The sequence below is a fragment of the Nyctereutes procyonoides genome, unplaced genomic scaffold (assembly GCF_905146905.1).
Source record: "Nyctereutes procyonoides isolate TBG_1078 unplaced genomic scaffold, NYPRO_anot_genome, whole genome shotgun sequence".
Taxonomy (NCBI): domain Eukaryota; kingdom Metazoa; phylum Chordata; class Mammalia; order Carnivora; family Canidae; genus Nyctereutes; species Nyctereutes procyonoides.
This window is the reverse complement of record NW_026575049.1, coordinates 63,235,719-63,262,652: the sequence shown is the minus strand read 5'-3', so window position 1 is coordinate 63,262,652 and position 26,934 is coordinate 63,235,719. Positions and strand designations below refer to the sequence as shown.

At 42.8% G+C, this 26,934-nt stretch overlaps 1 long non-coding RNA gene across 1 annotated transcript in view; it reads right to left on the bottom strand.

The window, feature by feature from the left end:
* Nucleotides 1-12,500: 12,500 nt before the first annotated feature.
* The window catches only part of LOC129511566 (uncharacterized), a 75,785-nt gene continuing 61,351 nt past the window's right edge, over nucleotides 12,501-26,934 (bottom strand). Inside the window, exons 2-4 of the long non-coding RNA XR_008664860.1 lie at nucleotides 14,295-14,826; nucleotides 13,465-13,583; nucleotides 12,501-12,885 (exon numbers count right to left, since the gene is read on the bottom strand). This is a non-coding gene — a long non-coding RNA (uncharacterized LOC129511566). The remainder of the gene's footprint in view (nucleotides 12,886-13,464; nucleotides 13,584-14,294; nucleotides 14,827-26,934) is intronic.

The following is a 26,934-nucleotide window of genomic DNA, read 5'->3' as shown; positions in this document are numbered from 1 at the left end:
GTACCCAGCAGAAAACCCCTTGGCCTGCTTAGCTTTTACTGTGCATCTGAGTAGCTTTCCCCACCCTGGTAGATACCTAGATGGTCACAAAGTAGTCAAAGGTAAGCCCCAGGAGGAAAGAAAAATCAAAGAGGCTGGAAATTCCCCAAGCTGGAGAATGGTCCAGAACTACTAAGAGAGTTGCCCTAAATTGGAATAGCTAGACCTTAAAATTTCCTCAAAGCAGCTAGACTTAGCACTGTCGAATATAAATCGGGTCATGTTCCTTTCCTGTGTAAAACCCCATCATGGTTTTCCCTTGGCTTTAGAATAAGGAACAAAGTCCTTGAAATAGTCCTAAGGGTCCTAGATGAGGAATTCTCAACCTCAGCCCTATTAACATTTTGGCAGGGTAATTCTTTGTTGCTGGGGGCTCTCTTGGGCATTGCAGGGTGTTTGGTAGCATCTAGGACTCTTTCCCACTAGATGCCAGTAACAGCCCTACCCCCCCACACACACACACACATACTTGTGACAACCAAATTGTGACACCTTGCCAAATTTCCCTGAGGGAGAAAAATCACCTTTCGTTAAAGACTCCTGTGTCTAAAGAAGTCCTACAGGAGCTGGGCCCTAACCATCCTCCCACCCTGTTCGCTTTTGTTTAACCACCTAAAGGACAACTTTCAGGTGGAGACAGCAAGGTTTCTTTGGCCTGGAGATTTCTGCATACACTGTTCCCTCTTTCAGGATCACTCTTCCCCACATCTCCTCACCCGGCAAACTCTTTGTGTGTCAATCTAAAGGTCTATTACTCAGACATCCCTCCTTGCCCCCGCTTTAAGAGATCACTGCTGTGTGCTGCCACAGCCTCCATCCTGCACTACAAACCCTCTTTGCACCTGCCGTCACTTGTTTGCTTTTTCCACCAGGCTGCTACCTCCAGGAGGGCAGGGCCTGGGACTGTCTGGTCCTATTGATTACAGTGCCCCCTGATTAGTGGCTACAGGGTCTATATTCTCTCACTGTTGGCAGACACTGTCAGCCCAACCCCTGCCTATCTCATAATTAGATACCCAGAACAGGAATCAGACCATAAAGCCAGATAAATTCCCAAGGAAGTTCTGGGATTGTCTGCTCCTTGTTGTATCTGGATAATGTTGGCTCCACTAAAGATTAAACAGTAACGTGTGGTCTGATCTGAAAAAAGAGCCTTTACCTGAGGGCAGTAAATTCCTAGGGCTACACATCAGGAATGTTTGCCTAAGGGACTCCTGCTAAATCATGCCCTCTTCCCTGGGGAAGGACCAACACCACGACCTGGCACTAGCTGCCAGGACTCTTTGGGGAGAGAGGCAGACGGTGGGCACTCTGCAGACAAGGAACAGTCCAGCAGGAAGAAGGCTATCACCTGTCAGACCATTCACAGATAGCATCCACAAATCTGAGATGTCTAGACTCTGGCCGGGTTCCCTTCGTCCAGCCCAGCCTGGGGCATGTATATGCAGGCTGGGCAAAGATCTAACACATCCCAAAAACTCAGCCCCATCCCACCAAAGAGGATCAATGCTTTACCGGATTCAAAAGTTGTAACTGAGACTCTGAAATAGAACCTTCTGAACAATACTGAAAGGACAAAGTGCAGCCCCTGAGAGCTAGGCACCGAACTTTTCATGATAGGAAAGTTGTGCTTACCCTTAGCCTGGGCTCAGTCGCCTCCTCATTCCTCACAGTCTCCCAGAATGAGCCCTACATCAGGCTAAGTCAACCATGTAGCTAAATCCACACATTCCTTGTGTTGTTATGTACTTAATACATTCCTGTAAATATACATACCTTTACCCATAACGAAAATGTTTATTTTCTGATTATGTAAATAATATGTGCTCATTATTAAAAAATGTAAACACCCACAAAAATAAGGAAAACAAAAAAAATCACTGTAAGATAATCACCATTAACGTTTTGATGACCCTCCTTTCCCACATCTTTTTATCCAAATGCACACATCCATAGGATTTCATATCATAAGGTGAGCTTCTTTGCTCAAATGCATGTATTTAAAAGGAACTTTCTGAGGCACCTGGTTGGCTCAGCTGGTTAAGTATCTAACTCTTGATCTCAGCTCAGATCTTGATTTCAGAGTCATGAGTTTAAGCCCCGCATTGGGCTCTAGGCTGGGCACGGAGCCTACTTAAAATTAATTAATTAATTGGAACTTGTTATTAGCATCACTAATAGCAAACTGCCATCCCTTGACAAAATAGAAGGCCACCCTCAAAAATAAATACCATGAAAACAATGTGATTAAATATTCAGTCAGCTACCCTAGCCCCCAAGGCTCCAAAGCCTGAGGCCCAAACTTTGTCCTTTCAGTATTGTCCTTCTGAACAGTACTGAAAGGACAAAGTGCAGCCCCTGAGAGCTAGGCACCGAATTTTCCATGATAGGAAAGCTGTGCTTACCCTTAACCTGGGTTCAGTCGCCTCCTCATTCCTCACAGTCTCCCAGAATGAGCCCTACATCAGGCTCCAAAGCATGAGGCCCAAACTCTAGGAGTTAAAAAGGAGGTTAGCAAGTGTTAGAGAGGCTTGACTAAGTATACCAAAGGGAGGCTTTCTCTGAGATACCATTAGAAAGATTGAAAGAGAATTAAAAGAAGAAAATATTTCTTTACTTCTACTGCTCCTTGTCTCATACCTATGCAGTAGCCTAAGCTTTCTGGGGTGGCTTCAAGAACCTCCCACATCCTCTGGAGAAGGCAAGGAGCAGAATCCATAAGGGCAAGACCCTTCAGGGTCGCTCAAAACAGTGTGGAGGGGACATGCCCTATTGCACCAGCCCCTTGTCCCAAGAAGTGTCCAAAAACTAGAAAAGCCTCTAACAGTACATCAGGGGCAATGGACCTGTTTTCCCTTCCTCCCTCCAGACCCAGGCATCCCTTCTTCCTCAGCCTGGAGTAGAGAGAAGATTCCAGGCTCCTTTTCCTTTTTTATACAAACTTTTCTGCCTCAAAGAAAGGCACTATATAAACATAAAAGGAAAAAACCCAACATGAAGATCTAATAAATATAAATATGAACCCAACGTGGGAGCACCGAAACACATAGAGCAGGTAATAACAAAGTAATCAATAGTAATACAATAATAGTAGGGGACTTTAACATCCCATTTATATCAATGAATAGATCATCCAAACAGAAAAATCAACAAGGAAACAGTGGTTTTGAATTACACATTGGACCACATGGATCTAACAGATATATTCAGAACATTCCATCCTAAAGCAACAGAATACCTATTCTTCTCAAGTGCACATGGAACATTCTCCAGGATATATCACATATTAGGCCACAAAACAAGTCTCAACAAATTTTTAAGACCCTTGAAGTCATACTATGCATCTTTTCTAACCACAACACTGTGAAACTAGAAATCAACCACAAGAAAAAACCTGGAAAGAGCACAAATACATGAAGGTTAAGTAATATGTGGCTAAACGATAAATGGATCAACCGAGAAATCAAAGAGGAAATTTAAAAAAACACGCAGAGACAAATGAAAATGAAAACACAATGATCCAAAATTTGGGGGAAGCAATAAAAGTGGTTCTAAGAGGGAAATTTATAGCAATATAAGGCATGGAGGCATGAAAAAAAATCTCTAATAAAAAAAACCTAACTTTACAGCTAAAGGAGCTAGGAAAAGAACCAACCAAACCCCAAACCAGTAAAAGGAAGGAAATAATCAAGATTAGAACAGACATAAACAAAATGGAAACCAAAAAATGATAGAGCTGATCAGGAAACCAGGAGCTAGTTCTTTGAAAAGATCAATGAAATTGATAAATTTTTAGCCAGACTCACCAAAAGAGAGAAAGAGAGAGAAAGAGAAAGAAAGAGAGAAAGAGAGAAAGAAAACTCAAACAAAATCAGAAATGAAAGAGGAAATAACAACCAACACTACAGAAATACAGAGAATTATAAGAGGATATTATGAAAAATTATATGCCCACAAATTGGACAATCTAGAAGAAATGGATAAATTCTTAGAAACATATAACCTCCCAAAACTGAAACAGGAAGAAATAGAATATTTGAACAGACTGAATACCAGCAATGAAATTGAATCATAAAACTCAACAAAAGTCCACAAATATATGGCTTTACAGGCAAATTCTACCAAACATTTAAAGAAGATTTAATACCTATTCTTCTCAAAGTATTCCACAAAACAGAAGAGGAAGGAAAGTTTCCAAATTTGTTCTATGAGGCCAGCCGTCACCCTGATAATAAAACCATATAAAGATACTGCCAAAAAATAAAGGGCAGAAAAAAAAGAATGACAGGTCAATCTCTCTGATGAACATAGATGCAAAAATCCTCAACAAAATAGAAGCAAACTGAATCCAACAATATATTTAAAAAAAAAATCCTTCACCATAATCACATGGGATTTATTCCTGGGATCCAGGTGTGGCTCAGTATTTGTAAATCAATCAACATGTTACATCACATCAGTATAAGAGAAAGGATAAAAACCATAAGATCATTTCAATAGGTGCAGAAAAAGCATTTGACAAAGTAAAACAGTGCTCGCTTCGGTAGCACATATACTAACATTGACAAAGTAAAACATCCATTTGTGATAAAAACCCTAAACAAAGTAGGTGTAGAGAAAACATACCTCAACATAATAAAGGACGTATATGAAAAAAAAACCCACAACAAATATCATATTCAATGGTGAAAAACAGAGTTTTTCCCCTAAGATCAGGAGCAAGAAGACATCCATTCTCACCACTTTTATCCAACATAGTACTAGTCCTAGCCACAGTAATCAGACAATGGGTGGGGGGGGGGGGGAAGCATCCAGGTTGGTAAGGAAGAAGCAAAACTTTCACTATTTTTAGATGATATGGATATTAGATATAGAAAATCCTAAAGACTCCACCAAATAATTTCTAGAACTAATGAAAGAATTCAGTAAGTTCACAAGATACAAAACTCAAAATACAGAAATCTGTTACATTTTTATATACTAAGAATGAAATAGCAGAATGCAAAAGAAAACAATCCCATTTACAACTGCACCAAAAATAAAATATCTAAGAATAAACTTAAGATCTATACTCTGAAAACTATAAAATATTGATCAAAGAAATTGAAGATGACATAAACAAATGGAAAGATGTTCCATGCTCATGGGTTGGAAGAATATTGTTAAAATGTCTATATTACCCAAAGCAGTCTGTCTACAGGTTCAATGCAATCTATCAAAACATCAATAGCGTTTTTCACAGAACTAGAACAAATAATCCTAAAATTTGTATGGAACCACAAAAGATCCTGAATAGCCAAAGAAATCTTGAAAGAGAAGAACAGGGATGCCTGGGTGGCTCAGTGGTTGAGCTTCAGCCTTCGGCTCCAGGTAGTGATCCCGGAATTCCAGGATCGAGTCCCATATTGGGCTCCCTGCAGGGAGCCTGCTTCCCTCTCTGCCTAGGTCTCTGCCTCTCTCTCTGTGTCTCTCATGGATAAATAAGTAAAATACAAAAAGAAAAAACAAAAACAAAAATTACCCAAAATATCAAGTTAAAAAAAAAAAAGAAAAACAAAACTGGAGGTATCACAGATTTCAAGATACACTACAAAGCCACAGTAATCAAAACAGTACAGTACTGGCACAGAAATAGACACCTTATGTGATCTATATCAATGGAACAGAATAGAGAGCCCAGAAATAAACTCATATTTATATGGTTGGTCTATAACAAAGGAGACAAGAATATGCAATGGGAAAAAGGTAATCTCTTCAACAAATGGTGTTGGGAAAACTGGAAAGCCATGTGCAAAAGAATGAAACCGGACCACACATACACAGAAGTAAGTTCAAAATGGATCAAGAACCTAAATATGAGACCTAAAGGCCATAAAAATCCTAGAAGAGAACATAGGCAGTAATTTCTCTGATATCAGCCATAGAAACATTTTTCTATATTGGTCTCCTGAGGCAAGGGAAACAAAAGCAAAATTAAGTATTGGGACTACATCAAAGTAAAAAGCTTCTGCACCAGCAAAGGAAATGATCAATAAAACTAAAAAAAAACAAAAACAAAAACAAAACAAAACAACAAAGAAACCCTACTGAATGGGAACAGATGTTTGAAAATGATATATTCAATAAGGGGTTAATATCCAAGATATATAAAAACAGCTCAATATGCACACACAGAATAATCCACTTAAGAAATGAGCAGAAGACATGAACAGACATTTCTCCAGAGAAGACATCCAGATGGCCAACAGACACATGCAAAGATGCTCAATATCACTCATCATCAGGAAAATGTAAATGAAAACCACAATGAGATATCACCTCACATGTGTCAGAATGTGGCTAAAATTAAAAACACAATAAGTATTGGTGAAGATGTGGAAAACAAGGGAACACTTGTGCACTGTTGGTGGGAATATAAATCTCAGCCACTGAGGAGAACAGAATGGAGGTTCTTCAAAAAATTAAAACTAGAACTACCATTTGATCCACTACTGGCATTTATCTACAGAATATGAAAACACTAATTTGAAAAGATCTATGCACCCCTATGTTTACTGCAGCATTATCTACTATAGCCAAATAATGGAAGCAGCCCTAGTGTCCATCATATACATACACAAACACACATACACACACACACACACACACAAAATGGTATATTACTCAGCCATAAAAAAAGAATAAAATCCTGCCATTTGCAACTACATGGATGGATCTAGAAAGTATAATGCTAAGTGATAATGGTCAGTAAGAGAACCAATACCATATGATCTCACTCACATGTGGAATTTAAGAAACCAAACAAATGAACAAAGAAAAAATGAGACATGCCAAAAAACCAGATTCTGAACTGTAGAGAACAAACTGATGGTTACAGGCGAGGGGGAGGGGGGAGTGAAAAAGGTGAGGGGGATTAAGAATACACTTACAGTGATGAGCACGAAGTAATGTATAGAATTGTTGAATCACTCTATTGTACACCTGAAACTAATATAACACTGTATATTCACTATACTGAAATTAAATTTTTTAAAAGATTTTATTTATTTATTCATGAGTAATAGAGACAGGCAGAGAGAGACACAGGCTCCCCGTGGAGAGCCCGATGTGGGACTTGATCCTGGGATTCCAGGATCACACCCTGGGCGAAAGGCATACTCAACTGGTGAGCCACCCAGGTGTCCCTGAAATTAAAATTAAAAAAAAAAAAAAAAAAGACTCTTCTGTCTCAGGAACCTAGATTCCTAAACAGGAGATCCAAAGTCTCATGTGTGCCTCTCTGCCATGGGCTGGGTTCCCTGGAAGGGGAGAATGACAGCAAGGCAGGGATAGACTCAGCAAGGTGCCTAGGGTGCAAAAATGAAGGTGCTCGCTCTCAGCAACAGATCCTTGCAACCCTGAGACTGGGCACTGGGCTACTCTCACCCTTTTCCTGGCTGAAGTGAACCGTTCAGTATGTGGTGCTGGGACAACTGGGTATGACATGGAAAAAGATAAAATTAGATCCAATCTGATCTTAACCTACATTATATACAAACCTAAGTTCAATGTGTAAAGGCCTAAAAATGAAAAACATTACATTTTTAAAATAAAAAATAGCTTTAGGATTCCAGAGAAGGGTTTCTTTAAAAGGTATCAACAAGCTATAAGTTAAAATGTTCATAAATTCAATATTACACTTATCTGATTGCTTTTCCAAAGTCACTACAAAGTGGGAAAATACATTTGTACAGAACAGAACAAAGACTGGTATCCAGAATCAGTGAGAGGGGATAAAGAGGGGCACTTGGGTGACTCAGTCGATTAAGCATCTGTCTTTGCCTCGGGTCATGATCCCCATGTCCTGGGACAGAGCCCCACATCATGCTCTCCACTCAGCATAGAGTCTGCATCTCCCTCCCCTTTGGTGCTCTCTTTCCTCTCCCTCTGTGATATCTCAAATAAATAAAATCTTTTAAAAAAGTAATAAAAAATAGGATAGGCCAGGTGGCTCAGTGGTTTAGCACCATCTTCAGCCCAGGGCTGATCCTGGAGACCTGGGATCGAATCCCACATTGGGCTCCCCACGTGGAGCCTGCTTCTCCCTCTGCATGTGTCTCTGCCTCTCTGTGTCTCATAAATAAATATTTTTTAAAAAATAAAAAATAAAAGAAGAAAAATAGGCAAGAATGAACAAGAAACTCACAAAGAAGCATAAATATCCAATAAATATGGGGCACCTGGCTGGTTCAGTCGGTAGAGCAGACAACTTCTGATCTCGGGATCATGATTTCAAGACCCGCACTGGGTATAGAGGTTACTTTTTTAAAAAAATCCTATAAATTAAAAAAAAAAAAATCCTATAAATCCATTTTATGAGGGGGTGGGGGTGGATGGCTCAATTGGTTAAGCATCTACCTTCAGCTCAGGTCATGATCCCAGGCTCCCAGTTGGGCTCCCCAATAAGTGGGGAGCCCACTTTTCCCTCTCCCTCTGCTGCTCCCCCTGCTTGTGCTCTCTCACTCGCCCCCACGCTTTCTCTCAAATAAAATCTTAAAGAAAAATTACAATGAAATGCCAATTCACACCCATTTACTTGGCAAAAATATAGAGATCTGACAATGCCACATAAAAATTAGTTTATAAGAAAACAAGAACTGTCGTAACCTGCTGGGGGCTGGGGAGAGGGACATATGGACAGCCCCAGGAAGGCAATCTGATACCGGTAAGGGCAAACACCTGTGTGTAGCCACTTCCCTGACTCCTTTATCCTCAATTCTTCTGAAACCTGGCATCCTACTTCACCTTTCTCAGGTTCAGCTCTGAAGATATCGCTTTCCTCTTTATGTGCCTACGATGGTCCCCCACTCCCTTGCCTACAAAGGAAGCATCAAATTCTTTGATAACATTTTAGTCTTTCATGATGTAACCAACCCACCATACGGTTTATAGCTCACTTTGCCCCGTGTTCTTCATGCTCTTCCTATAAAATTAACTGCACAGGGACGCCTGGCTCAGGGGTTGAGCACCTGCCTTCAGCTCAGGGCATGATCCTGCAGTCCTGGGGTCGAGTCCCACATCGGCCTCACCGCAAAGAGCCTGCTTCTTCCTCTGCCTGTGTCTCTGCCTCTCATTCTTTCTCTGTGTCTCTCATGAATAAATAAATAAAATCTTTAAAAAAAAAATTAACCGCACACACTGAAATACCTCTTTTAAATCCTTAACCAGATGGAATGTCAAATAAGGCAGAGGCAGCACCAGGAAATAATCAAATTGAATATCTTTATGTTACAGATGAGAATACTGGGGCCCAGGGAGGCTGAATGTCTACCCGACGTCACTCCAGGAGATAGAATCAGAAGAGACCTCAGTTTTTCTGAGTCCCTGAGGAGGGCTGTGACCACTGTACATCCCCTCCTGGGCTGGTGTAGCTCAAGCCTGGCTATGGGGGTACGGGGAGCCCAATGCACTTGGCTCTCTTTACATCACCCTACTTGACACAGCCCAGGAGTGACAGCCACCACTTGTCACGAGGTAAAAATATGCCAAGTTGCTGGACAGGAAAGTACTTTCTGTGCCGGCAGCTGGCTGGTCCAGGAGTACTCTAGCCCTGAATTGGGTTGCCCTTGTGTTGACCTTGTCAACAGGGAGCAGCAGATCCCTCTTTTACTGTAATTGGGTTAGACTTGTGGGTTTACCCTCCTCCTGGCTGTCAAAAGAGATTATACAGAAATGTACTGCTGCACCAACCACAGTTCAGGTGCCGGCTGAGGCCAAGGCAGGAGGAAATTTCCAAATGCATTCGTTAATCACCCCAAGTACCAGGTTGCTGCTGGCTGCTCTGTTTTCTCCTAGATGCAATCACTTTTGCTCCAACCGGAGCTCAGAGGTCTCCGTGAAAGCTGCAAGGCCCGCAGGCAGGGGCCTGGGTGCAAACACAGGGAGGGTGGGGGTCTGGGCCTACACCCACCTGACTAGCGTCCCCAGGCCTGGAGGGCCATGACATTAAATAGAAAATTTTTAAACACATGAGAAGTCAAGAGGAAGAAGAAAAAAAGCTTTTCTCCTGCTTTTTGCACAAAGGGCCCTGCATTTTCATTTTGCACTGGGCCCCACAAATCATATAGCCAGCCCTGCCCCCAGGCCAGCAGTATCTTAGTCCTTTCAGGCTTCTATAGCAAAACAGCACTTAAGACGGCTTAAGAACAACAGAAATTTCTATCTCACAGTTCTGGAAGCTAGAAGTCCGGGATCAGGGTGCCAGTATGGTCGGGTGAGGGCCCTCTTCTCCCAAGCTGCCAGCGTCTCATTCTATCCTCTCTTGGCAAAGATGGTGGGGAGTTCTCTGGTGCCTCTTTCATAAGGGCCCTAAACCCATTCATGAGGGCTCCACCCTCAAGACTTAATTAAGCACCTGCCAAAAGCGCCACCTGTTAATAGCATCACCTTTGCGGGTTGGAATTTCAAGTTACAAATTGGGGAAGCACAAACATTCAGACCACAGCAAGCAGTTTTAAACTCCACTGAGTAAAAGCAGAACACCTGTTTCCTTAGAACCCCAGAGGTGCCTATGAAAGTGGAGCGTCTGGTGGAGGCCAAGGGGCTTCCTGCATCAGTGCCCGAGGGGGTCTAAAGAGCCAGGTCTATGAGGACCTCTGATAGTCCACCCCAGGGACCTTCCAACTTCAGTGAGTGCAAAATTACCTAGAGAGTGTGTTAGACATGCAAATTCTCAGGCCTTGGCCCAAGATTCTGAGTCAGTAGGTCCAGGTTTTGAGATTTTGCAGTTCTAACAGGCTCCAGGTAATGCTGAGGCTGCAGGTGGAGCCGTGAAGGCACACCAGTAACCCCTTCACAGATGCAACAACAGAGACCAGGTGCCTTGCCCAACAGCACACAGCTGTTAAGGACAGGCACCGTGGGACCCTGATCCCCTCACTCCTGCTGCCCTCTCCCATTGCCCTGCCGTGACTGTCATGGAGTTTGAGGAAGGAAGGTGTGAGTTAGGACCATGCTCTGACAGTTCCTATTGTTGAGGAGGAAAAATGTCCTATTCCAGTCTAGGTCCTTCTAGCTGAACTAAGAATCAAATTGACATGAGACAAATTAACAGTAGAAAATCAAATTTACAAGCATATGTACGGAAATCCACACAGACATGGAAAATCCAAAGACGATGAGGCAGCATGAGGCCGATATGAGCTAAGGAGAGGGATGGGGGTCTGAGGATGCAAAGGGGAGAAAGGCCATTAGCAGACGTTTGGACAACAAAAGTCGCCCTATTATGCAGTTAGGTTTCTTAGGTAAAGGGGAATCTCTATTAATAGTTCTCTTCCTGGTACAAGCAGGCAGTTAAGGGGGAGGTAAAAAGCTTTTCCTGAATCTGCTGAGTTTAGACTGCTTTTAACTCAAAACTGTTCATGCCAAAGTGGCCCATCTTGGGGAGGCCTGCACCTGGCCCCCACACCATAAATGCTTCTTGAACAAATGAGTGTCCTAGGAACTGAATAAAATCCTCCTCGTTTCTTCCTGTGACCTCTGAGGCAAGGCGAGTAGCACCGAGGAGCAGAAAGATAATCTTTCATCTGCTTTGAACTTCGGTTTCCTTAATGATAGCCAGTACCCATGAAGCATTTACCAGGCATTTTGCATGTATCGATCCTCTCCACCAACTTATGGGATAGACACTATTTTTATCCCCGTTTTACAGATGAGGAAACTGATATTCAGAGAGTTTAGGGAATCTGACTAAAGTCACACGGCCAGGGGTGCAGAGGCAGGATTTGGACAGATATGCTCTGATTCTAGAGCCTAAACTCATCACTCTGCCCTAAGAAACCGTACCACTGGGAGTCAACAGCTCAGTCCTGGCTACTCTGCTGGAGGCCTTCCCATTTTTTCTGCTCCCTAAGCACTCCCACTTTTATGGTCCAGCTCAACCAACAGCTCTCTTTGAAGATTTCCCTCAGATGTGTGGCAGTCTGCTCATTTATGCTCGACAGGCAGCTCTCAGAGTCTCATCCAGTCTACCTGGACCTCAGCCAGTGCTTCTCATGAGTGCAGGGCTTGCCTTAGAGTGGGCAAGAAGGGCCCCTGGCCTTGGCCTGTGCTTTGGTAAGCCTTGCTGTGTCCCTTCTCCAGCCATGCCCTTTCCCGTGTAGTAGAGAGCCTGGATGGGCGGTGGTGGGACAAGGACCCGAAGCCCCTCTCCTAGGATGTTCTGAGTACCTAGGACCCTGAAATTCCCTGCAAAAGTGACCTTGAGCCATTCCAGGGCCTTGATTGGCATTGTCCCCTGGCCTGTACTCCCACGAGTATGGCATTGCTCTCATGGGTAGCATCAGCTATGCACATACCTCTAGGCTCAAAGGTTATCTGGAAGCAGAGAGTGGGGATGATGGAACTGACATGAAACCAGGGAATCTACAAAAATGAACATGAGGTCCCTCAAAATTCAAGACGAAGAGGCGGTAGGAAGAGAAGACAAATAGGTAACTGAGAGCCACAGCTGAAGGCCAACTCTTCCAACAGAGCCATTAATTATATTAGTTTTCTATTGTGTAAACATTACCACAAACTTAGTGACTTAAGACAGCATGTTTGTCATCTCTCGGTTTTGTGGGTTAGGAATCTGGGCAGAGCTTAAATGGGTCCTCAGCTTCTATCACAAGATGTTGTCCAGGGCTGGAGTCTCATCTGAAGGCTTGACTGGGGAAGGATCTGCTGACTCTCAGTTCCTCAAGGGTCACTGGACTGCAGGCCTTGGTTCCTTGGTGGCTTTTAACTGGAGGCCACCCACATTTGCTTGTCACGTAGGCCCCTCTCGCATGTCAACTTGCTTCATCAAAGCCAGGAAGGGACAGTCCGCTAGCAAGAGAGAAGTCACTATTTTATTTCACCTAGCCATGGGAGTGAAATCCCATCCTAGTTGCCACATTCTGTTGGTTAGAAGCCTGTGATGGGTCTTACCCATACTCCAGAGTGGGGGGATTACACAAGGGTGTAAATATCAAGAAGTTGGGGTGGGGGCAGGGGGCGTATGAGAAGATGCCCACCACAGCTATGTCCAAACACAGAACCCCATGGAATAAGAGGAAATTCTACATTCAAACCTGGTCTTTTCAGCCCAGGAAGGAAAAGGAAGAGGAAATATAATAATTCCATCATTGCTTGAAGTTATATTTATGAAAGGGATAGAATAGATAACTATTTCAGTCAACAGTGTGTTAGCTTAAGTTATAGCTTTTCAAAATTTATATATACGGTACGTGGGCTTCCCCTGATACTCTCATCCTGTCCCCATAAATGTTAGGATCAGGCTGTTTATGTGCAGACATCCCCACGACAGGCAGGCCTTGTTGGCAGAGCCTTGTCTGCTGACCTTTTGCCCCACCCCCCAAGTTGAGCATAAGGTTCACGGTGTGGGAAGCAATTGGTAAAGTTTACCTGGGCATCCAGCGGCAGCTGCCCAGTTCCAGTGGTGGCCCTTCCCTAGCTGCTGTCATGAGGCAGTTGGGCTGATTTTAAAGCCTCAGCAGTTGGGCTTCCTCATGTGAGAAAGGATCCTGCATGTCACAGGAAGGAAGGAAGAAGAACAAAAGCCCCTATAGCAGCAAAACAAAGCTGATTCCTTCCAGTGGACTGAAAGCTCTGCCTTTAGATAAAAAAAACATGATTATTAAGTTTCTTTTTTTATTTTTGTTATGAAAATAATGAATATGGTTTATATATTTTGATAAGATTTAAGAAATCAAAGTCAGAACTCTCCCACTGAAACACCCTTTGTTTCATGTGTTTGTGTGTATAGACATATGCACATCTGCATATATATATGTACTTTCATTTTGTAATGTGATACATTAATGTAATACTGTAGTGATAGGTCTTATTTTTTATTTTTTTTTAAGATTTTATTTATTTATTCATGAGAGACACAGAGAGAGAGAGGCAGAGGGAGAAGCAAGCTCCATACAGGGAGCCCAACATGGGACTCAATCCCGGGTCTCCAGGGTCATGCCCTGGGCCGAAGGTGGCTCTAAACCGCTGAGCCACCCGGGCTGCCCTGTAGCAATAGGTTTTAAATTTCCTTCCTCAGGAAATGTTTTCTGTGCATAGCTCTTCGTTGTATGGTGTTAAATTTGTATGTGTTGGGAGCTTTTAAAAAATAAAAGAGCATACTGTCTATTTAATTATATATCTGCTTTTTCAGGACAGTAAATGCTTTTTTCAGATTAAAGAGGTAGAACTTTTTTAAAATAACAGTTAAAAATAGATACCACATTCACAAGGTCAAAAAGTAGGCAGTGAGAAGTCTCCTTCCCAATCCCCAGCTGACATCCCTGGCAGTAACCAATGTTAACAATTCCTTCCAAAGATAGTTTATGCATATATATAAATATTTTCTTCTTCTTTTCCATCTTCCACATAGTGGCGGCATATCACATGCTGTGCTCTTCACTCGGTACATCTCGGAGAAAGTTCCATATCTTTACATACCGGTGGTTTCCAATCTCGGCGAAACATTAGAATTATCTGCATAGCTTTTAAAACTCCCAGATGTGTAAGCCGCATCCCAGAAAAATAAAATGAGAATATATAGGGATGAGGCCCTGGCATCAGGATTTTATAAAGCTTCTTCAGGTATAGCCAAGGTTGCATACCACTCATCTAGAAAGAGCTTCCTCAGAAAAGGAAGAGGAAATATAATAATTCCATCATTGCTTGTAATAGAGAATTAGGGTGACCATCTGTCCTGGTTTTCCGAAGACATGGGACTTTAAGGGCTGAAGCCAGGATGAGCTGCTCAACCTATAAAAAAAAAAAATGGTACATATGTCTAAAAAAATAGAGGCTTAAAAGGGTCTTGCACAATTTTAAGACTATAGAAAGAAATGTACTTAAAATCAGTGATGCACAGGAGGGTGCACACCCCCCTGGCTGGTCAGCTGGAGCCCTGTTCATTGTCTTTGAGCTACTTTGCACTTCTTGTAAATGGCAGGTAAATGACAGCCATGCAAATCTGTATTGTTTGGTAGTTTCCTTGGACTTCCTTCCCCCCTCTGGAAAAACCAGGGGTTTTTATGTCTGTTTGTTTTGTTTTTTTATTTAGAAACTTGAGATTTATTTTTTTAATTTTTTTAATTTTTATTTATTTATGATAGTCACACAGAGAGAGAGAGAGAGGCAGAGACACAGGCAGAGGGAGAAACAGGCTCCATGCACCCCATGCCCGACGTGGGATTCGATCCCGGATCTCCAGGATTGCGCTCTGGGCCAAAGGCAGGCGCTAAACCGCTGAGCCACCCAGGGATCCCTTGAGGTTTATTTAGATCCTCAGAATGCTTAACTTTATTTATTTTTAAGATTGTGATATATGTGTGGGTTGCACTAGGAATTTTTTTTTCCTGAATCATTGCTTTATGTACCTATTTCTGTATTTTTAGGTAGGCTCCGCACCCAATATAGGACTTGAACTCATGACCCAGAGATTCAGTCTCATGCACAACTGCCGAGCCAGCCAGGCCCCCTGGAAAAACCAGTTTTGCCTCTATTTGTAATTCAATCCTTTATTTCATTTAAATTTGTGTTCCTTTAACTTTTCCTCTGAACCTGTTATAACACCTGTCTGGTCCTCTAGCTAATCAAGGAGTAAAATAAAATCGTTAACACGTGTTCCTTCTTGTATCTGGGCAACAATCAAGATTTTCTTTTTTTCTGAAAATTATTTTTTAACAAGACTAAAAAGATAACTACTAGAATAGATATACAAACCTTCCAAATTATCACTAAAAACACAAACACAAGAATAAAACAAATACAACAGACCCAAACATATCTGTCATATCAATAAGTACAAATAAATAGGCCAAATTCACCTGTTAAAAAAGACTCATATTAGATCACTAAAATCTACTGATACAACAAAACGATTGAGAAGGTTTGAAAAGGATGAGAAAAGGTGTTTTTACCAATAAAGTGTAAAAGGTTAGCAGACATCATGATCTTAATACTAGACAATGATGAATTCTGGGCAAAAATCATTGAATGAGACAAGAGTTACTTAATAGTAAGATTGTGAGAGTCACAAAAAGGACATAACTCTTATGAATATCTATGTAACAATTAACATACATGAATAAAGCCTAATGGGTACCCTAAACCAAAGGTACCCATTCACCCTCTCCTGGGGAGTCATGGCTTTGGAAGCTATTTCCCTGCTGTCTCCTTATTTGCTGCAAATAAAGTTGACTTTGTGCAACAACCCCCCCCCCAAGTGTATCTGTGACTCGCCAAAGAGTGAACTCAATGTTGGTTTGGTTACAAGAGGAAAAGAGAGGGACACCTGGATGGCTCAGTGGTTGAGTGTCTGCCTACGGCTTAGGGCATGATCCCGGGATCTCGGGATTGAGTCCCACATTGGGCTCCTTGTAGGGAGTCTGCTTCTCTATCTGGCTGCATCTGTGTCTCTCATGAATAAATAAATAAAATCTTAAAAAAAAAGAGGAAAAGAGGTTTGGAGTTTTAGGGTAGGGGGAAAATTTGAGGAAGGTGTGAGAGATGGAGATAAGATCGTTGTGTTACGTAGTTAAGAGTCTCCAGGTCATAAGAGATGTCTCCAGAAGTAGCTCTCTTCTCAGTATGGAGACTTCTTGCAAATGGCAATTTCCTTAAAAATGAAAGTTTCTTTCACTAAAGGAGAAATTTATAGTTTATTTTTAGGCCACTGAGGGAGGTAAAGAGCTTTTTTTGACTCTCCTGGTTCTCAATTATCTTTAGTTCAAAATGATCTTTATGTGCTAAAAAGGCATATTTGGGGGTGGCATATTTTGGTACTATTCATAATCCTTCAATAAGAATTCACTGCAAATGTCAATAAATTCCCAAGAGAATAATAGATGACATAGTTTTTGAATGTTGGTGAGGTCAGGACCTGACAGCCAAGAAAGAATTCTTGAGACATCTTTGGTGCAAAAAGGTGATTTAAAAAAAAAAAAAAAAAAGTTTGAGAGAGAGAGCAAGAGCATGGGGAGGAGCAGACTCCTCGCTGGGCCCCAAGACCCTGAGATCACGACCTGAGTGGAAGGCAAATGCTTAACCAAGAGAGCCACCCAGGAGCCCCTAAAAAGGACAGGGCCCATGGGCAGAAAGAGCTGCAGAACTGGGGTTGTGAGGAATGGCTGATTATATACTTGGGAGTTGGGGAGATAAGGACAAAGGGAGGTGTCTCCATGTGTTAAGGAAGACCCTCAGGATACTGGAGGGCTGGCTATATTGTCAAAATAAGGTTGCTTTTCCTTCTAGTAAGAAATTAACATTAAGACAGTTGGGAACTTCCTGGAGGATTGTTCTATTCTGCCCATCTCAGGTCCTTGTCAGTGGGCTGCAGGTCATAAAGAAATTTAATTTTGTTTAGTTTCCCTTCTGCCTCAGTTTCCCACATCACTCATGGAAGGGAGGGTGATGTTAGGGCTCCAAGAAATTGAGTTATGGGTCCCTGGAAGTTAGACTATTGACAAGAATGCTTTTTTCCTTGTAAATCACTAATGTCTTGCATTAGTGTTAGAGACTCATATGTCTTGTAGGACTGTGATCTCTATCAGTTAACCATTTGTTTTTCCCTTCCCTTAGTTTTAGAGCCATCAGAAGGACCTGAGGAATGTCACACATATCCCATGGGATGGGGGTTGAGGGCTGTCAGCATGTTCTTTGTCCTCACTGTGCCTTCTGCTTCTTCATCAATAGACCCCATTATCTAATCATAAAGTAATAAAACTAGAAATTAATAATAGAACCAGGAAATAAAAAGATCTTACTGTTTGAATACTTAAAACTCTCTTTTGTTTCAAAAAGGGAAAAAAAGGAAGACAGGGGAAAAAAAAAGAAAAAAATTGTAGAATATCTAGACAAGAATGTTAATGAAAACCGTATATATCAAAAGCCACAGGATACAGCTAAACCAGTTCTCAGAGGGAAAACATACATTCAAAAATGCTTCTTAGTAAAGGACAAAATAAGTAAATAAAACATAAAACCCAAGAAAGATAGGGAATGGGGAATTATTCCTACGAAAAGCAAGAGGAAGAAATTACTAAAGAATAAATTAATGAATTAGAACACATACAAATTGTAGCACTAATAAATTGATTAGCTGATTCTTTGGGGCACCCAGGTGGCTCAGTGGGTTAAGCATCTGCCTTCAGCTAGGGTCATGATTCCAGGGTCCTGGGATTGAAAAACAAAGGCCATAAATAATTCACAGAAAAGAACATATCGAGATGCTTTGTGGCTCAGTGGGTTAAGCATCCAACACTTGAGTTCAGCTCAGGTATTGATCTCGGGGTCCTGAGATTGAGCCCCCCAACCCTGTCAGCTCGGCACTCAGTGAGGAGTCTGCTTGAGATTCTCTCCCTCTTGCCTCTCTCCACTTATGTGCACTGTCTCTCTCTTTGTCTCTCAAATAAAGAATATATAGAGATTTCTTGGGATCCCTGGGTGGCGCAGCGGTTTGGCACCTGCCTTTGGCCCAGGGCACGATCCTGGAGACTGGGGATCGAATCCCACGTCAGGCTCCCGGTGCATGGAACCTGCTTCTCCCTCTGCCTATGTCTCTGCCTCTCTCTCTCTCTGTGTGTGACTATCATAAATTAATAAAAATTTTTTAAAAATCTTTAAAAAAAAGAAACTTCTTAAACATATAGAAGGATGTCTAACATTACTCATAAGAAGAGCTACATAGCTTGAAACTATACTGAGATAAGTAAGCATAGGAGAAGATTCTCAACATCATTAGTCATCAGGGAAATGTCAGTCAGAACCAGCAGATCCTACTTCATGCCCACTAGGATAGCTGTAATTAAAAAAAAACAAGTTGTTGGCCAGGATATCAAAAAATCAGAACCTTCCTAGACTGCTGGTTGAAATGTAAACTGGCCCAATCACTGTGGAAAACAGCCTGGCAGTTCCTCAAAAGGTTAAGCCTAGGGGCACCTGGGTGGCTCAGTGGTTGAGCATCTGCCTTTGGCTCAGGCTGTGATCCCAGAGTCCTGGGATCGAGTCTCGCGTCGGGCTCCCTGCATGGAGCCTGCTTCTCCCTCTGCCTGTGTCTGCCTCTCTCTCTCTGTGTGTCTCTCATGAATAAATAAATAAAATCTTAAAAAAAAAAAGTTTAAGCCTATAGTTATCACTAGACTCAGCAATTCCACTCCTAGATCTATAGCTCTAAAACGTATGTTCACACAAAAACTTGTACCTTAATGTTCATAGCAGCATTATTCATAACAGCCAAAAGGTGGAACAACCTACATGTCCACCAACTAATGAATGGGTACATAAAATGTGTTATACAATGAAATATTACGAGGCGGTAAAAAAGAATGAAGTACTTATGCTCAACATGGATGAACCTGGAAATTACGCTAAACGAAAGAAGCAGAAAGGCAGAAAGTAGAGATTGCCTAGGACCAGGCAATGAAAAATGGGGGAGAGACTGCTAATGGGTATGAAGGTTTTTTTTAGAAGTGATAAAACCGTTCTAAAATTGATCATGATGACGGTTGTACAACTCTGTGAAATACCAAAAACCAGTGAATCGTATACTTTAAATGAGTTAACTGGATGGTAGGTAAATTATATCTCGAGTTTTTATTTCAAGAAATAGAAAGAACTGTGTGAGGTAACATTTTTTTTAATGGTTCAGAAATCCCCCACCCTTTTGTGTTCAAAGGAAAGGCTAACACGTGCTCACTTCAGCAGCACACATGCTAAAACTGCAACAATACAGAGAAAAGGCTAACCACACAATCACATATCCAAGATAAGACTCGCCTCTACTCTTCCGCAATGACTCGTTTCAGAAAACTTCAGGTTCTCTTCCTCTTCTTCCTCTGCCTCATTAATGAATGCTCTCCCTACTGCACCAGCCTGAATAAAATGATCTCCTTAATTGTTGGGTTCGTTTGTCCTGGGTGGTATTTAGACACGGGGTGCTCTTTGCTCTAATCTCTTTGATTTTGTAAATTAGATAATTAATAGAAGTGTCAGTGGTCTGACGTGGGAATTATGAATCTGAACCGAGTGGTGCATTGATAGCCTATGAAGCACATCATAGCTTAGTCTGGCACAGTTTACCTATTTTGTGAGCCAAGATATGCTTGACAGTTCTATCCTTGGCACTTACCTGGTCCCTAGGTAGTACTCAATAAATATTTGTTGAATGACACCCCCCTCAAAAAAAAAAAAAAAACATATTGTAGGCAGGGGGGCAAAAATAGTACAAATAGTACAACTTCTTTGATGGCTTTAGTCTGGCAAAATCTACAAAACACACAAATACACACTCCCTTGACATAGCAATTCCACTTTTAGGAATTAAACCTGCAGATCACTTGCACACGTGCAAAGTGCCACCTGATAAAATTATTAATTGCAATCACAAGAGACCGCAAGGCCCCTAAACTTTCATCACTAAGCTTTTTTTTTTTTTACCTTAGAGATTTTATTTATTTATTCATGAGAGACAGAGAGAGGCAGAGACACAGGCAGGCTCCCTGCAGGGAGCCCGATGCAGGACTCGATCCCAGGACCCAGGGATCACGACCTGAGGTGAAGCCAGGTGCTCAACCACTGAGCCACCCCGGTGCCCTCCATCACTTAGCTGAATTAAAATGGTGCAATGGAATGAGATGCAGATGTTTAAAACAACAACAACAACAACAACAACTAGAAAGTTCTCATGAACTCTCTCATAGAACATCTCTGAGACATATTTACTCAGTTCCAGCTCCAGGGCCTTAGGGCAGGATGCTTCCTTTACTTTGAATGTTCAACTCCAGATTATGTAGAGGGCTCACTCTCTCACTTTCTGCAGGCCTTACCTGAAATATCACTTAATCGGCAAGGCTTTCCCTGAACACTCTACATAAAATAAAATAGCAACAATCCCCCCCACACACTCCTAATTCCTTTATCCTGCTTTTCTCCAGAGCACTTACTCCTTATCACTATCGATTTACCTGCTTATTGACCTCCCACGAAAATACGGGCTCCAAAAGTGCAAAGAATGTGTCTGTTTTGTTCACTAACAAACTTCAAATGCCTAAAAGAGTGGTTGGCCTGTGGTAGGTACTCACTAAGCATTTGGTGATTAAGTGAATACAGTAAGTGGTGAAAGCAAGATGCTGGGGAGTCATTCTTGAACATGATTCTATTTTTAAAAACACTATCCACGTATATGGTCCTATGTGCATGACATTATCTTTAAAAGGTTACAGGGATCCCTGGGTGGCGCAGCGGTTTGGCGCCTGCCTTTGGCCCAGGGCGCGATCCTGGAGACCCGGGATCGAATCCCACATCGGGCTCCCGGTGCATGGAGCCTGCTTCTCCCTCTGCCTGTGTCTCTGCCTCTCTCTCTCTCACTGTGTGCCTATCATAAATAAAAAAATAAAATAAAATAAAATAAAATAAAAGGTTACAGAAGAAATAGGTCACGCCAGCGGCCTGTAGGTGGCTGGCAGGCAGTGGGAGGGAGGCTTTTCGCTACACTTGTTGATTATTAACTAGCCACGATTTGAATTTAGAAAGAAAAATGAAAGCTCTCATATCATTTCTTGTTTATAGCTCCACGGTGTGCTGCTGCAAAAGATGTGCAATAAGTCATTTCATCTTTTGCTGGATGATTCTTTCCAAACTTTTGCTTTTAAACATGAGGGAGTCTGGTTATTTACTTTTCACATGTCCTAACAAATAGGATGCTGAGGCCTTTCTTTTTAAGACCCCCTGACTTCAGTTCTAAACGTCTGCAGTTGAAAATGTAACCCACACCCCAGACTAAACAAAAGTTTCCTACAGGATTTGATGGCTGGAAGCAGGGGCCGCCTCAGGAAGCAGAGGGTCCTGGGAAAGGGAGAATGTTATTATCTTCATTAAACATTTTTATAGTTTCATTGATAAGCTTAATCCAATCAGCCCTGAGCCTGACGACATTCCACTAAATTACAGGGGCAGGGCTGTCTTTTGGGGGGTGGGGGTAGGGCTGTCTTTTTTTTGGGGGGATAGGGCTGTCTTACAAAAGAGAGGGAGCAAAGACAAAATAAGAAGCTCCTACAGAAAAAAAAAAGAAAGAAAGAAAGAAAGAAAAAAAGAAACTCCTACAGAGATGGAAAAGAGATGAGAAGACAGCTCAGGATTCCTAATTCATGCAATGGAAACAAAAAGTCCCAACTGGAAACTGAGGGTTCCAGTTCGGTTACTGAGGCGCTGTGTGACCCGGAGAAGTCAGCTCCCCCTCCCTGGGCCTCCCTCACCCCATCCCCTGCTGGCTCCGCTCTCCAGGCAGGACCTGCTTTACTGGCTCCCGTTGAACTGATGATTCTCTAACACTACATGGGGGGCCTCAGGGCAGCCCCCAGATGCAGCAGAGCTCAGGGGCTGTCCCTTTGCGGTGGTCCCTCCTGGCACACGGGGCACTGGGTGGCTGTGAACTCATCCACTGCATTGGGAGGGGACAGCAAACAGAAAAGCAGCTGCCTTTGTTTCCAGAAGCAGTCCTGCACTTATTCAGACTGACAGGTGAGCTGAGCCCCAGGTGAGTGAAAGGGTGGGGTCAAGGGGTGTCGGTGGGAACATCGGAAATGGGGCATCTGGGCAGCCCCTCCAGGGTGGCTCTGGCAGGAGCCAGGGAGGCTGTCCTGATTGACTGTTCTTCATGGCTCTGTCTCCAGTCAGGGGCTCAGAGGGAGCTGGGACCCCCTCCTGAAGAATCTGACCAGGCACTGGCTTTCTGGAATGTCCCTTCCCAGGTTGCCCAACCTGAAAACAGACTCTGGGAGACAAGTTGATGGGCAATGGGCACGTTTCACCACTGCAACCCTGGGAAGTGTGAAAGGAAGGCCCGTACATTCTTATTCTGTGGATCTGTCCTTAAATCTTCATTTAGGAAAAAAAAACACACGCAAAAAAAAACACAAAAAAAACGTGAAATTGCAAGCATTTCATTCAACCTGTTCAAGTCGTGAATTCGAGAATAATGTTCCAACTCATTTTCAATTTTTATCAGTAATTAAAAGTTCATTAAAATGAACCACCTAAAAAAAATGAACCACCTATGAAGTTTTCTGCTCACAAATTTTATGAGAAAATTGCTCAATGGAGATTGCTCACTTCCAGTGTTACTGGTTTTTAAAAACTTACATCATTTTTTTGAATACTTTTCTTTTTTTGATTTTTGCTTTTCTGAGCAATGTCATATATTTTTAAAAAGATTTTATTTATTCATTCATGAGAGACACACAGAGAAAGAGAGGCAGAGACACAGACAGAGGGAGAAGCAGGCTCCGTGCAGAGAGCCTGATGTGGGACTTGATCCCAGGACTCGATCCCAGGACTCCAGGATCACGCCCTGAGCCAAAGGCAGGTGCTAAACCACTGAGCCACCCAGGGATCCCCGCAATGTCATATTTCCTAAATCGATCCCAACTTGATTTGCACTTATTCCCAATAGGCCGAGTTTACAAAGCAAACTTGTCTTTCTTCTAAAACATTAAAAATTATTAACTTACAGAGCAAAATATAAAATATTTAATTAATAAATATAAAAAATTTAAATAAAATGTATTTAAATAAAGCTGAATTTTATATTAAATTTTTTACTTTTTAGTTAAATCTTATTAAATAAGTGAAAGGGAATATAAGGGAAGGGAGAAGAAATGTGTGGGAAATATCAGAAAGGGAGACAGAACATAAAGACTTCTAACTCTGGGAAATGAACAAGGGGTGGTGGAGGGGGAGGAGTGCGGGGGGTGGGGGTGAATGGGTGACGGGCACTGAGGGGGACACTTGACGGGATGAGCACTGGGTGTTATTCTGTATGCAGCCACATAAGTGACCCCCATGGAGAGCAGCAGAAAAATTGCCCAGCTGGCCCAGCCCAGAATTGTGAGCAAACTGTTGTTTTAAGCCACCGACTAAGTTTCAATGCAGAGTGTTACACAGCAACAGATAACTGACATTGATATGAGATGCAACTATAGCAAATATGAGCTAATCCCTGAATGCCTCTAGAATCACAGATGAGAACAAGAAAAGAAAAGAAAACAGACCCTTGGCACTGTTGAGAAGTAATATTTAGTTACACAAGGACCCACTGAATCCATGCTCTCTGAGAGGAGGAGTGTAAGGCACTGGAGGGTTTTGAGCTGAGGAGCAAATTAATTTGTCCTTTATCTACACACATCAGCCAATGAAATTCTTTCTCCCTCCAAAGCAGTGACTATCTCTAAGGTCAGCAGGGGAACAACCTTCACAGCATTTGGACTCAGGAGTCTTTTGTCTCGAGAATTATAGGAGGAAACGTGGAGACTTTGGGTGCTAGTTACAAGCATTCGGGTTCAGGGCTGCAGGTCACACTGCCAGCCCAGCGCCAAATGCAGAATGCCATGGAAGAAAAGCTCCCTTGTGACCTTCAATACCTTAAATTTTTTGTATTTGTGACATGCAGGCCCTCTAAAGTGTGGAGGCTCAGGATGGAGGCCGCCTTGACCGATCTAAAGGCAATATTACCCCAGCCCCAGTTTAAGAAAAGGGTTGAGGCCTTGTTTCAGGATTTGCCTGAGAACAGCGACACAGGAAAATTGGTAATGGCTATTAAAATGTTAAGTATGTCAATCTCTTCATACACCAACCCAACGTTACAGAAAATATCTTATAGAAATAAAAGGATCAATGTCTTAGAGTAGCTTTGCAAAAATGTTTAGCACAAGCATTGCTTAAATTAGGAAACGATTTAAATTTCATTAATAGGGGGATGGTTAAGTCAACTGTGGTCCATCCACATTAGCATAGATGTTATGCAACTGTTGGAAAGGTTGTTGTATCTTGACATATCTGACTCGGACTTGTACCTGACTTAGTGAGATTCATGCATTCTTTCATTCATTGAACGTTTACTGAGCATCCGCTATGAACCTGGCACAGCTCTAAGTACTAGGGATACAGGCATTGTTGTTCATGAAATTCACCTTTAGTGGAGAAAGACTAGGTGGAAGTGAGTACGTGCTGTGAAGAATAATGAAGGTGGGTTAGGATATAGTCTGGAAGGAAGGGAGGGAAAGACCTTTGTGGTAATTGGGGGGAAGGGTGGTCTAGTCAGGAACAGCAAGTGCAAAAGTCATGAGTTGGGAGTATGGTTGATGAGATCTAGGAACTTCAAGGATGCCTGGATGCCAGGGGACAGGGGTTGGAGGTGAGGTCAAGAGGAGAGCTGTGGAGTTGGTGTGTGAGTGTGTGTGTGTGTGTGTGTGTGTGTGTGGTAGGGCCTCATAGACCCTGGCGGGGACTCTGGTTTTACTGTGTGTAGGATGGGAAGCCACTGGAGGGTTCTGAGCTGAGAAACACCATCACCTGACTTACATTTTTAGAGAATCCCCCTGACTGCTGTGACAACTGACTCAGGAGGGTAGAGGAGGGCCAAGAAGAGTGAAGAGGCTGTTGCTATGACAGAGGAGAGCTTACCCCATGGTGGAAGCAGCAAGTGGTCAGATTCTGGATAGGTTTTGAAGGGAGGCCTGCAGAATTGTCCTAATGGAATTGGATGTGGGGGTGTGAGCAAGAAGCCAGGTGGCCATTAAGTACTGTTAATGAGAAAAGCAAGTGTCAGAGCAACGTGAGCATAGCATGATCCTATTTTTGTTCAAACAGACAACAAATAAGGTGTCTCCTCCCTGTGAGTGGATCTTTGTGTAGCAGTTATACGAGTGTATTAGTTGGCTAGGGCTGCCATAACAAAATGCCCCGCCCAGGCGGCTGACATCATGGAAATGTGTTTTCTCATAATTCTGGGGGCCAGAAATCCAAGGTGACAATGCCAACAATGTAGTTTCTGGTGAGACCTCTGCCTGGCTTGCAGACCTCTATCTTCTCGCTATGTTCTCACAAGGCCCCACCCTTATGACCTCACCTAACCCTTACTACCTCTCTATAGGCCTTGTATCCAAATTGATGGGGGTGGGGCTGGGCCTCTAACATTTGAATTTGGTTTCCAGGCTGGGTGGGGGTAGGGGTGCGTTGATGGGGGGCACAATTCAGTCCATAATGTATAGAGTGTATACACACACACACACACACACACACACACACAGTATATATTAGAGTATAGAAAAAGTCATGAAAGGTGACCCGCAAGCAGTTAGCACTGGTCACCTGAGGGGCTCTGGGGCAGATGAGGGTGTTTATTTTTTTCCTTCGAATAGCCTCATTGGTTACAGTAAGTGCACGTCAATTTAAGAACTGTCGACAAGGCATTTAATATAGAAAAAAATTCTAAAAGAGAGGAAAAAGCCGCCATGGCCCAGAATTCATTCCTGCACATAGTTGTCATCACTGAGCCTCTGGCTTGGAGCTACCATTCCTAGCCTCTGGTTCACCCGTGGCCTAGGTGAGGAAGTAGGGGTGCTCGGGAGCTCAGCATGGGGCAAAGGGGCTAAGGGGCCACGGAGAAAGGAAATGGGCATGACTCCCCTTCCGGAATCAGGCATGGGGTGTCCATGACAGGACCCTCCCTCCAGCCCTGGCAAGCAACATGGCGGGGAGAGAGGTCTGAGATGGAAGTGACTGGAAGGAACTCTTAGTGACTTCCAGCCAGTGAGGCCAATGGAAGCCTTGGGGGGTCCCGCCACCCGTTCCCAGGGCTGGGCTAGAGCTGGTCTCCACTGGCACCTCGGACACAGGACCCGCCTTGGTCCTCTCAAGCTCTGGTATCATGGTTTCCCTCGTCTGCCCATTAGAAAGGAGAGGGCCCGTGTCTTTCCCTTGTCTAGACCCTTCCCCGTCTTCCCCGTACCATGGCGGGGGTGGGGGTGCTGGAGTCACCCACAGGCTGCCACGACAGGGTGTGCCAACTCCACACTTGAGCGAGCGGCTTGA